The following is an 11,319-nucleotide window of genomic DNA, read 5'->3' as shown; positions in this document are numbered from 1 at the left end:
CATGTCAACCAAGTTCAGTTCTTCCATTTTTGGCAACAAAAAGTTTGTTAGCATCGAACGATAGCGATCGCCATTCACCGTAACGTTGCGTCCAACAGCATCTTTGAAAAAATACGGTCCAATGATTCCACCAGCGTACAAACCACACCAAACAGTGCATTTTTCGGGATGCATGGGCAGTTCTTGAACGGCTTCTGGTTGCTCTTCACCCCAAATGCGGCAATTTTGCTTATTTACGTAGCCATTCAACCAGAAATGAGCCTCATCGCTGAACAAAATTTGTCGATAAAAAAGCGGAACACCGAACACTGATTTTGGTAATAAAATTCAATGATTTGCAAGCGTTGCTCGTTAGTAAGTCTATTCATGATGAAATGTCAAAGCATACTGAGCATCTTTCTCTTTGACACCATGTCTGAAATCCCACGTGATCTGTCAAATACTAATGCATGAAAATCCTAACCTCAAAAAAATCACCCGTTAAAATGGGACCGTTGGCTGGGAGTCAATTCTATGTTGCACAAGTGTGCAAAATTTCAATACGATCGGTGCATAACTTTTTGAGTTATCGTGGACACCGACTTCAAAAAAGGCGTTTCGAGAAAAACGCGTTCAAAGTTTTGGACAAGAAAATTGAAAGGATATAAATTGATTCTTCGCACTTACACAGAGTCGTCGATGCCAGCACCATAAAGCAGTGCTCCAGCTGCATTTGCCAGGTCTTCAGCATCTTTTTCCTTCATTCTTCTCAAAATTCTCGCCTCTTTTGTCTGAAGGGAAGCCTTTTCCTCACCTTTCAGAATGCGAGATTCATCAAATCTTTTCATATATTCGTGAGCACTTGGGCCGGTTGTGACTTCCATCTCTTGAAGAAATGCAAGTAAAGCAATATATCCTTCATTGAAAGTGCAGGCAGCTGCATTTGCTGCAATTTCTATTATTGTAGGGCTGCTGGCTAGAATTTTTGGACTAATTCTCCATATAAGTTGATTCAAACTTTCATTATTATTTTGGGTAAATCCACCAAGACAACGTTGTAGAAGCTCGTCTTTGCTCAAATCTTGATAAATTGGCTCGATTGCTGTTATCACGTCATCCGGAAAAGGTACATAATCGTGGTGAAAATTTTGTATGCCGGTGGTAGCCAAAGCTTTTTGATACTCGCACCAAGAGTCAGCACCAGCAGGACATTTATGATGCTGTGGATCGTCGTTCGTGGATTTATAATGGAAAAAGGTCGCCCAAATCGCATCCTTCATGTTTGTCAGTGAATCACAATTTCTTCTGATTGCTAAGCCCTAATATACAGTTAATTTGTCTATTGTTTTTCCAGTAAGTTTACCTTTCCCGCCGAGACTTCTACTCCTTCTTCTTTGACCAGCTTTTTTCCTGTTTTGATTACCGTCTCTACTGTTGTGTTTTTTACCATATCACGTAACCGTTTTCCCATTCTTTTTTGTACATGGCCGACACATTCTTTTTTATGTATTATAAAGTCTTCGCCGTATGGTTGGGATTTAATTACTCCGGTGTAGGTTTTACTATCACCGTCTCCGATGTAGTATTTATACTTGACCCCGTATTTTTCTTCCGATCGCTGGAACATTTCTTTTATTGCTGAAACCCTGCAGGTCCTACATGATTTGCTTGACATTCACCCAGGGCTACGTGATTTTCGTGCCATTCTTCGAATTCCACTGAATTTAATTTTGTTTCCCACAATTTACACGTCTGACAGATCCCACTTTTCACGCAAATATCTATCACTTTTCCCGTGTAGTATCCAATGAGTGAAGAAACACCGTACAATGACGAAAAACCTCGCTTTTGCCACGTCCCATCACCGGAAACAGTCAGATCTGTAGTATTCTGTATATCATTTTCTTCGCCCGTTTCTTTTTTTCTTGTTCAGCAGCCATGGAGTACAATGATTCTGCGACGGATTTTATTTGATCACACATTCTTTTCGTATAGATATTATACACCGCCTTAGTCACAAAATAACTCGATATATCCATCAATCCGCAAAATTTATTGCAACCTGCTAAGCCTAAGCCTAACATACGCATAACAAAAGCAAATCTATAATTTACCTCGTAAATACGGCCTATTTTGTCACTTGACCCAATATACACATGCATCGTGCACTTATCACATTTTACTTGAATAGAAAACCCAAGACCTTCTTTCTTGCAAGATTTGAAGTGAATTTTCCCGTCACACTTTGCGCGCTTCACGAGCTGGGAAATTGCCGAGAACACTAATAAAAAATCAATTATGCGATAATGTTTTTCGGCATTTTCAGGTACGTTGATCTCGGGCGACTTTTTAATTTTTTTGGCAGATGCACTCGCAGTCGTTACATCGTCCCTATTTTTCGAAGGATTTGGTCGTTTTCTCGGTCTGCTGGGATGGCTATCCCTTGCTCGTCTTTTGATCTTCTCTCGAAATCTTTCTATTCATTTTGTTGCTCAAAATATAACTTAAAAATTTATATAAAACTTTTAAATTTGAGTTCAGAATGAAAATCGAGGCCACTAAATACAACCGTTCGCACGAAGTTCGTGATCACAATTGACCTAACCGACCCCGAAAATCTGCCCATCTTATGGACCAAAACAATTTACAATAATAAATTTTTCGCCTTGCATCCTTAAACAAATTCTTACGCGCTTAACGGTTTTCGATGGGTCTATTTTTTTCTTCTTCAATAGTTGTACATTCGATTTAACAAATAAAAAAAAAATGGGCGCCCATTCTGGCCACACCTGAGCCAGGCGTGGAGCCGCTTTCCTTATTAAATAGATGTAAAGAATTAAAATCCTCCATCATGATTTCAGCCTTCGATGGAAAGAAGATTATTTAAAAGACCTCCACAGAAGGTACCGGTGGAAGACACCAGAAAATGCGCCAAAGCTGGGAGACTATGTCTTAATTAATGATGATTGTCTCCCCCCACCGAATGGCGGCTTGGGCGCATAGAGAAGCTTTACTACGGCTCCGACGGTCATATTCGCGTAGTTTATCTCCGTACGCAAAACGATAAACCGATCAATCCGTACAATAAATCATGAATAATTAATGAAACTATAAAAACAAATTATAAATGGTCGATCCACATGACGGCCAACGCATGCTACATAACGACGCACCAACTAACATACCAATATTTGCAACACGCATATAATATTAATACTATTTTGACAGGTAAATATGGATAGCGATATGCCCACAACACCAACGCCAGCCGTTCGGTCAACTATCTACGTGACACGCCCCGGGCCCACTCCAGCTTCTCGAAACCCTGCGGCCATAGCGCCACTAACTGTTGCCCATGCATCACGCGGAACCCGACGCCGGTGCCAGCAGATCCGCAGCGCACCCGATGCCCACTTTGTCGGCGCCCACACCGGTTGCCACACTGCAGCATCTTCAAGAAGATTCTACCGCCGCTACGACAACAGGTCGCCCAGGCACATGGCCACTGCCTGAATTGCTTGGTGACTACCCACTCCACGCCGGAGTATACTTCCAGCTCTGGGTGCCAAATATGCATGCGAACGCATCACACCCTACTTCATCGATATGGCGGACAAACACCTGCCCCCACGACCGTGGTTCGAACCGTCGCCCGCAGGCGAACCATGTTGCACGAAGGCAACCACGACATTTTCGTAGTCGACGCCCAACATATGGCACATTCACGCGCTGCCGTCCTCACAGGTCGCCGTCCCGCCGGTCCACTGGGCTCAGCAATGTGGTGGCTACTTTACAGCAACTGCAAAGACTACTAGGCTAATTACTCACCTAGGGTACCCGGGATGTCTAAATGAGTCTTAGCTCCCTCAACCAAACACACTACAACACCACATTTTTACTCCACCACACAACACTGACACGGCGCATTCACCACACTCCCCACATCATCACAACACCACTCAACATCCACATCACTATACCACGCCTACACCACATATGAGAACACCACCCCAAAAGGAACAAAAAAGAAGGAGGAGCGATCGCGCTGATTGCCTTTTTTGCCTTGTTAGGTCAAGGCAAAATCGCTTACAGACAGTCTGTCGCCGAGTTTCGTTAAAGACACATCCTGCCGTCCGTGGTCGCAATTTATTCGCAATACACCTAGAGTTTTTTATACTTACCCGTTCTATACTTACCATTGTCATATACTTACCTTTGTTATATACTTACCTTTTTTATACCTTATCACCCGTGAAATAAACCGAGTTTGTAAACTTATAAAACTTTCGGTTATTAATCACAAGGTGAGTACGGTGAAAAGAAATACACCCGCTATTTTCGGTTATTTATAGCAAAATCCCAAATGAGAGTTTAATAACAATACTAGATTTATGCACTTTTTGCGAAGAGTGGTTTCTTTAAAATATAAAGTAAAATTTTAATTTTTACAACATAAATGATGATAATAATTACCTTTCTGAACCTTGCGGACAATGTTCTAGTCTTAACATCAGGCTCTTGCTGTGGTATTCCCATTGAACTAACTTCGGTGAATACATGTCCTTGTAAAGCAATACAACAATGTTATGATTCCTTAATATAAGGTGAAAATTAATCAAAAATGTCCTCCTAATTAAACGTACAAGAAGATTTAAAATTTTTACGATTACAAACACTCACTTAAATTTACCGTCTGATTTTAATGTTTTAGCTGCTAATGGTACAGTCAACTGAGCTGCCGGTAAGTCCAAAAATAGTGTATCTACTTTGCCCTCTAGCTCATTGCCAAAACCCAGTCGCGATGATAAACGGTTACAAACGCAACTAAACCATGTCGTTCAAATTCTTCACGTGCTTGTTGCACTAGCGCTTCGTGGAAGTCAAATCTATGTAGATGACTAAATGGTTGCACGTAAAAAATGTGACATTCAACCTAATATCTGGTGTGCAATTCTGGATTTGCTTGCAGCACCTACCGCCATCCCCTCGAGAGTTCAACGCAGCTACCATAAGAACACCAATTAGGTTGCGTACCATTAACGCGCCGCACGAGGTTTGAAATATCAGTATGGAAAATTAATTACAATTTAAGTCAAGATAATATTATTCTATTCTAAAATTTACAATCATATTTTTCGTTTTACTTATTTAAAAATGTTTGTTTCAATAATTTAATCTTTAATTAGGCTGCAGATCACTGATGTAAAGAAAACAAGCAAAATAATACTTCACAACCAACCATGATATAGCTCAAAACAAAACTTGTTCAAACACACGAGAACTTCGGTTGCTTCTTTCTCTCATTCTGGGTGCTGTACGAGAGAAGGGTTGATTTAAGTGTGTATACACATTTTACCTATTTTTTAACGGGATGGAAAATCATCGAAAGACACTGTTGCCCTTTCAATAGTAGTGTGGGGCTTTAACCCAATAGAAACCGTCTCACATAAAAGCTCTTAGCTGTTGGTAAAAATTGCTCTGCGGAACTACCATTAGGTATTACATCGCAGGGGCAGCTAAGCCTATTGGCTTCAACATCTCAGGGGTTTGTTCTCGGTTTACGGATATTTGCTAGTCTTCCCTGCTCGACAAGGAACTTCGCGGTCCAATATTTTACGTAATACCACACTTGCTCTGATCGCAGCATGTGTAGAATTATATTTTCGGGCATTATTCTCTCCAAAGTTTGTTCTTCCAAACATTTTCTATCAGCCTCATACTTTGGGCAATAGAATAATACGTGTTCAGCATTTTCTTTGACACTGCCACAAAATGAGCACATTTCTCCGTCATCGGGGCCATATTTATAAAGATATTCTCTAAAGCAGCCGTGACCACTTAGGAATTGCGTCATGTAGAAGTCTACTTCACCTTGCTTTCTACTAACCCAGGTTTCAACATTGTTGATCAACCTTGATATTTTTCCTTCTCCCGTATACTTTCTTGTACTCCAAAGCCATTATATCAGGTGGCATTATACCTAATAAGACTGCTGCGGCTTCATGAGACACTGTCCGGAAAGCACTGGCAACTCTAAATGCACTGAGCCGGAATAGGGATTTCACCGGTTTCACGTCTTCAGCATTAATGCGTTGGGCCATACTGGTGCTGCATACATAACAATCGATTTGGTGACTTTGGCCAACAGTAGTCTTCTGATCTGGCTAGGCCCGCCTATGTTGGCCATTATTCGCGTTAATGCACGGTTTACTCGCGCTTTTTCACAGACTTTTTCTATATGTGTTTTAGAATTTAATCTTGCATCTATCATTACGCCAAAATATTTTAAACATGACTGCGTCGTAATATTATAACCGTCAATGTTCAATGTGCTGACTTCCGTTTTCTTTCTACTGGTAATTAACACTGCTACCGTTTTCTGTCCTGCCAAATGGAGCTTCGCGGTTGTTAATCGCTCTTTTATCCCCAGTGCAGCACCACCACTCTCTTCATATCTCTTTACACCTTCATCAGTGTCATACAACAGTACTCTACCGGACAGATACCTTCTAATGATACGCAAGAGGTATGATGGCGTTTTAAGCATGCAGAATTTAATGCATTTTTAACATCCAATGTAACAACTGCACAACATTTTTTGGAACCATACAACCCTCAACTGCCCTCAATTACTTTATTTGCTATTTCATTCAGTTTTCTTATTGCGTCGTATTGCATATCAGACAGGCCCTCTACTTCCTCAGAAGTTTTTCTATGCGATCGCATATTAAGCGTTCGAAGATTTGGCCAATAGTGTCAATCATACAGAGTGGCCTGTACGAACTTTGGTCCCCTGGTGCCTTGTTTGTTTTGATGGCACTACCCATCGCTGCTTTTTCCATATGTTTGGCAAGTTGTCAACTCTGAGACATTTATTGAAACATTCTGTGAACGATTCAGTTTTATGTTGTACGGCAATTTTCAAGGCCCTATTTAGTATGCCATCCAAGCCAGGTGCTTTTGCATTTCCAAAACGTTCCGCTGCTTGTACTACCTCGGTATCATTGACCGAATTCTCCCTCTGAGTTCGCATGTTGTGGAGGAAACAACGTTTCTACTACATCTTCCAGTAGTACAGGAAAGGTCGGAATTTGTCATTTATAATATCTAACTTTAGTCATTATTGTTTTGTACGCACCAGCTCATGGGTTTTCATCCGCTTTGTCACAGAGCTCCTTGAAGCATAATTATTTACATTTTTTGATTGCGGGTTAGAGTTCTGCATGCATTTTTTTTAAATCCACGTAGTCGCTCATTTTCCTCAGTACCTCTGCTCCTTTGATATTGACGTCTGGATTCGTTGCAGCTTTTTCTCAAATCTGCTTTCGGTATTCCACCAGTATACCAATTTCCGACGGGGGTTGTCCTTTTTTCTTATCATGGCAGCATCACAAGCTCTGCTAATATGATCTACCAGTAGTTTCGCATATCTATTCGCATCATCTGAGGTATTTAACAATCATAAACCTAAACCGCTTTTATGGCCCCCATTCTTCTATCTTTGAATTTATCTATGTTGCCAACATCCATAATTATGGCTTGGTGGTCACAATGTGTGTATATATCACATTTAGCCACTTCGTCTTGCCTGCTAGCGACCTACTTACATACATATGCGATGTCAATTATGGAGCCATATCCATTCTTCTCAAAAGTTTTCTTGGTTCCCGTGATAAGAAGTACCTCGTCAAGGATTTTTTATTTTGTTTTTTATTAAAATTGTACCTAGTATACAATGATCAAATACCAACAACAATTCAATTCTAATAAGTTAAAAATAATAATTAAAAGCTAAATGTTAGAGGAATTCATTTGCTGCTACAGTTGCCTTGCTAAGGCCTCTTACGTTTCAGTCGGTTTTCTCGTTCAGCAGTTCCGATGAGTCTGGATGCTTCTTCATTTACATGCTGTATAAGCCTCATTTTGTGAGTCTTTGCAAGTTTGGTTATTTCGTTTACTACTGAATTCACACCAAGATCACGGTGAAGGTGAGCAGATCTAACATACCATAAGTTAAAAATAATAATTAAAAGCTAAATGTTAGAGAAATCTATTTGCTGTTACAGTTGCCTTGCTAAGTCTGAAGACCTCTTACTTTCAGTCAGTTTTCTCGTTCAGCGGTACCGATGAGTCTGGATGCCTCTTCATTTACATGCTGTATAAGCCTCATTTCATGAGTCTTTGCAAGTTTGGTTATTTCGTTTAATTTCGCATTAACTATACTTCTTAGTACATTATTTTGGAAGCGCTGAATGCGGGCAATACAGTTTCGACTTGAGCAACCCCATAGTTGAGCTCCATTGGCTTTAGTACTTGATTATACATAAACAGCTTGCTTGCGATTGAAAGCGTGGATCTCCTACCGACCAGATGGTACAACTTGGCAAATTTTAAATCCAGCTCACATCTTTTTTTCTTGACATGCTCTTTCCAGCGAAACTTAGCATCTAGGGTGATTCCTAGGTACTTAGCAATATTGTGAAGTGCTGAACACAAAGACGACGACACGACACGACGTAGCGACGGCTAATCACAAATTTCGCTTTGAATCAAGCGTCTTGAATATTTTGAAGACGACAGCGACATATCAAACAGCAATTTCATTGTTGCCGTACTAAATCTTTCACTTCAATAAAATTTACATATTTAGTTTAAAGTGAAATTATATGTGCAAAAAATGTAAAAATGGTCGATTTGTTTGCTTTAAATAATCGATTGTTATTATAAATGATATATCAAAGCTATTTTACGTTTCTGCTGGCAAAATAACGTCATATTTGTTATAACTTTTAATAATTTTACATTTAACATATTAGTAGCAACTCTACAGCTGCCCATTATCGACGTCAAAATTAGAAACATTTTTACTTTAGCGACAACGACAACTACAAGCCTGTTGTCGCGTAGTCGTGCTGTTGTCTAAAAAACTGTGCCCATAAGAACGCGTGTATTTTAATATTTGACAGATGTCGCTCGTCGCTTGTCGTTTTCTATGTGTTCAGCACATGATGTGGTATAGGAGTACCATTTATATAAATGGGATGGTATGATGTTATTTTAAAGTAAAGTCTACGTGCATTGATTTGGAATCGTTTAATTTAATGCGCCACTTGGAAGCCCATTTAGTAATTGCATTGACTGCTGTTTGCACTAGAAGGGTACATACTGAAGTTGATTCTCCTGCTGCTAACAGGGCTGTATCATCCTCAAATGTCGCTGTCACATACCTTGAGTCAGTGGGGATATCACTTGTAACAAGCAAGTAAATCATTGGCCCCAACACGCTTACAAGTTTGAGTATGCATCATCTTGTTTTATGCGAAAGTATTTATCTTTTAGGTAGGAAGAAATTATTTCGCAATATTGTTTGGCTAACATGCATTTCAATTTCAGCAGTAGACCCGAATGCCAAACTCTATCAAAAGTCTGAGACACGTCTAAGAAGGCCGCCGAACAAACGTTCTTTTTATCCATAGCATTTTCAACGAAATTAACGATTCGGTGTACCTGGTCAATTGTTGAATGATGATCACGAAAGCCGAACTGATGTACTGGTATAAGGTGTTTTCGATTTTTATTGATTTGAGACTCTTTATGAGAACATTCTCGAACACTTTCGATAGAGCTGGCAGCAGCGATATTGATCTATAAGGTGTGAAATCATGTAGTGGTTTACTCGGCTTAGGTATCATAATAACTTCAGATACTTTCCAAAGCGATGGAACGTATCTTAAGTATAATGCGCTGTTTACAATGTTTACAATTTTTTATACAATTCTTTGGTAGATTGCGTAATATTTCTCCGGTTATTAAATCAAACCTAGGAGCTTTTTTGAGCCTTGTAGGAACTTAATAAGACTTATAATTTCTTTATTAGTAACTGGAGAAATGCTGACGAGTGTATCCAACCAACTTTTTTCATAGTTTAGCTCATGTTCATCGTTAGGTGTAAATGTGTTTCTCAAATGATTTGCAAATACTGCAGCTTTTTTGCATTCGTTTTGGCCCATTCAGTTCAGTTTAATTTTATTGGTGCGACATATTTTATTTGTTTATTAATATTCCTTGCAGCTTTCCAGAGCGAATATTCGGTAGTTTTATCAACAGTGAGTTAGGTATTTCTTTTGAAGGAATATTTTTTAAACTGTCTAATTTTTGTTTTTTAGTTCCGCTGTACATCTATTAAGATCTATTTTGAGAGCAGCCGACCTTGTTTGCTGCCATCTTCGTCAAAGTGACCAATGATGTATTTTGGAAAATTGTTTCCACATAGATTCACGCGGATATTAGGTGTACTCTTCCACGCAGCATTTTGAATTACTTTTGTGAAAGATTCAACTTCACAATCTAAGTCAACATCTGTCGATATGCGCTTCAGCTTAAATTAGTCTTTATTCAGTATAGTCTTAAATTTATACCAATCAGTACGTTTATTAGATAAAGAAGACGTGCCGGACGAAATTACTGGTTTTTCACATTGGATTAGTAACACTGGTGAATGATCAGAGCTTAAAGCTGAGCTATATTCAATACGTAAATTGATTTTCGATACTTTGTTGATGACAAAAAAGTCAAGAATATCTGGTAATTTCCTACTATCTGCAGGCCAATAAGTGGGTCTCCCTGTCGAAATAACATTGCATCCAATAATATATATCATATTTTTTTTAATAAACTCGTATAAGTATCAGTTTTGATATTATGCCTGGGCGGACTATATAGAGCAATTAAGTATAATGACTGACTGTGCATTTTTACTGAAATTGCTGTAGCTTGAATTTCATCAGTCTTAATCTTAGCTTCTTCGAAATGTTTTATGCGCTTCCTCCTCGTGCTGAGTACGGAGTGTGGTATAAGTCATAATTTTTGAATTTTAAAAATGAACCCTGTAAGACGAGTAGAGTTCCCTACAAGACTGAGCTAACTCATACACCACTACACATGCAAATTTTTTCAGCTTTTACCAATACATACACGTTGCTAACATTTTGTAGTTAAGTGGCAATCTCGGTAGTTAGAGTAGTTAGTTCATTAACCCTAATTTTTGTATGTGTAAGAGAGAGAGATACAATGAACCGGGAAAAATTGACGCCATGGCCGCTATTCATTTGAAAATAAAATTTTAAGTGAATGGATGTAAGTGCGTTTTAAATATTTCTTTTATTTTATTAAGTGTTTTTGGATGTTTATCGAACTTATGAAAATGCCATTATTTATGTTACTTTTGTTATTTGTTTTTATAATTAAAATAATTTCATTGTAGTTATACGTGTGTGCTCAGCAAAGGAGGAGCAAGGAGGTGACGGTGGAATTGGTGGAGGTATGTTTCATATATTTTTA

General features: G+C 39.0%; 1 protein-coding gene across 6 annotated transcripts in view; it reads left to right on the top strand.

Annotated features, from left to right (window-relative positions):
- LOC105220418 (acireductone dioxygenase) overlaps positions 1–11,319 on the top strand; it is a 137,592-nt gene that overhangs the window by 115,955 nt on the left and 10,318 nt on the right. The window contains exons 3-4 of one of the 6 annotated variants that reach the window (XM_054228899.1): positions 3,208–7,967; positions 8,026–11,299. The gene's annotated coding sequence lies outside the window, so the exon portion shown is untranslated. Of the gene's footprint in view, positions 1–3,207; positions 11,300–11,319 lie in introns of those variants that run through there. The other 5 variants (XM_054228900.1, XR_008470837.1, XM_054228901.1 and 2 more) reach the window with 5 other exon arrangements.

This window comes from Zeugodacus cucurbitae, chromosome 4 (assembly GCF_028554725.1).
Source record: "Zeugodacus cucurbitae isolate PBARC_wt_2022May chromosome 4, idZeuCucr1.2, whole genome shotgun sequence".
Taxonomy (NCBI): domain Eukaryota; kingdom Metazoa; phylum Arthropoda; class Insecta; order Diptera; family Tephritidae; genus Zeugodacus; species Zeugodacus cucurbitae.
This window is presented reverse-complemented; position numbering and strand designations above follow the sequence as displayed.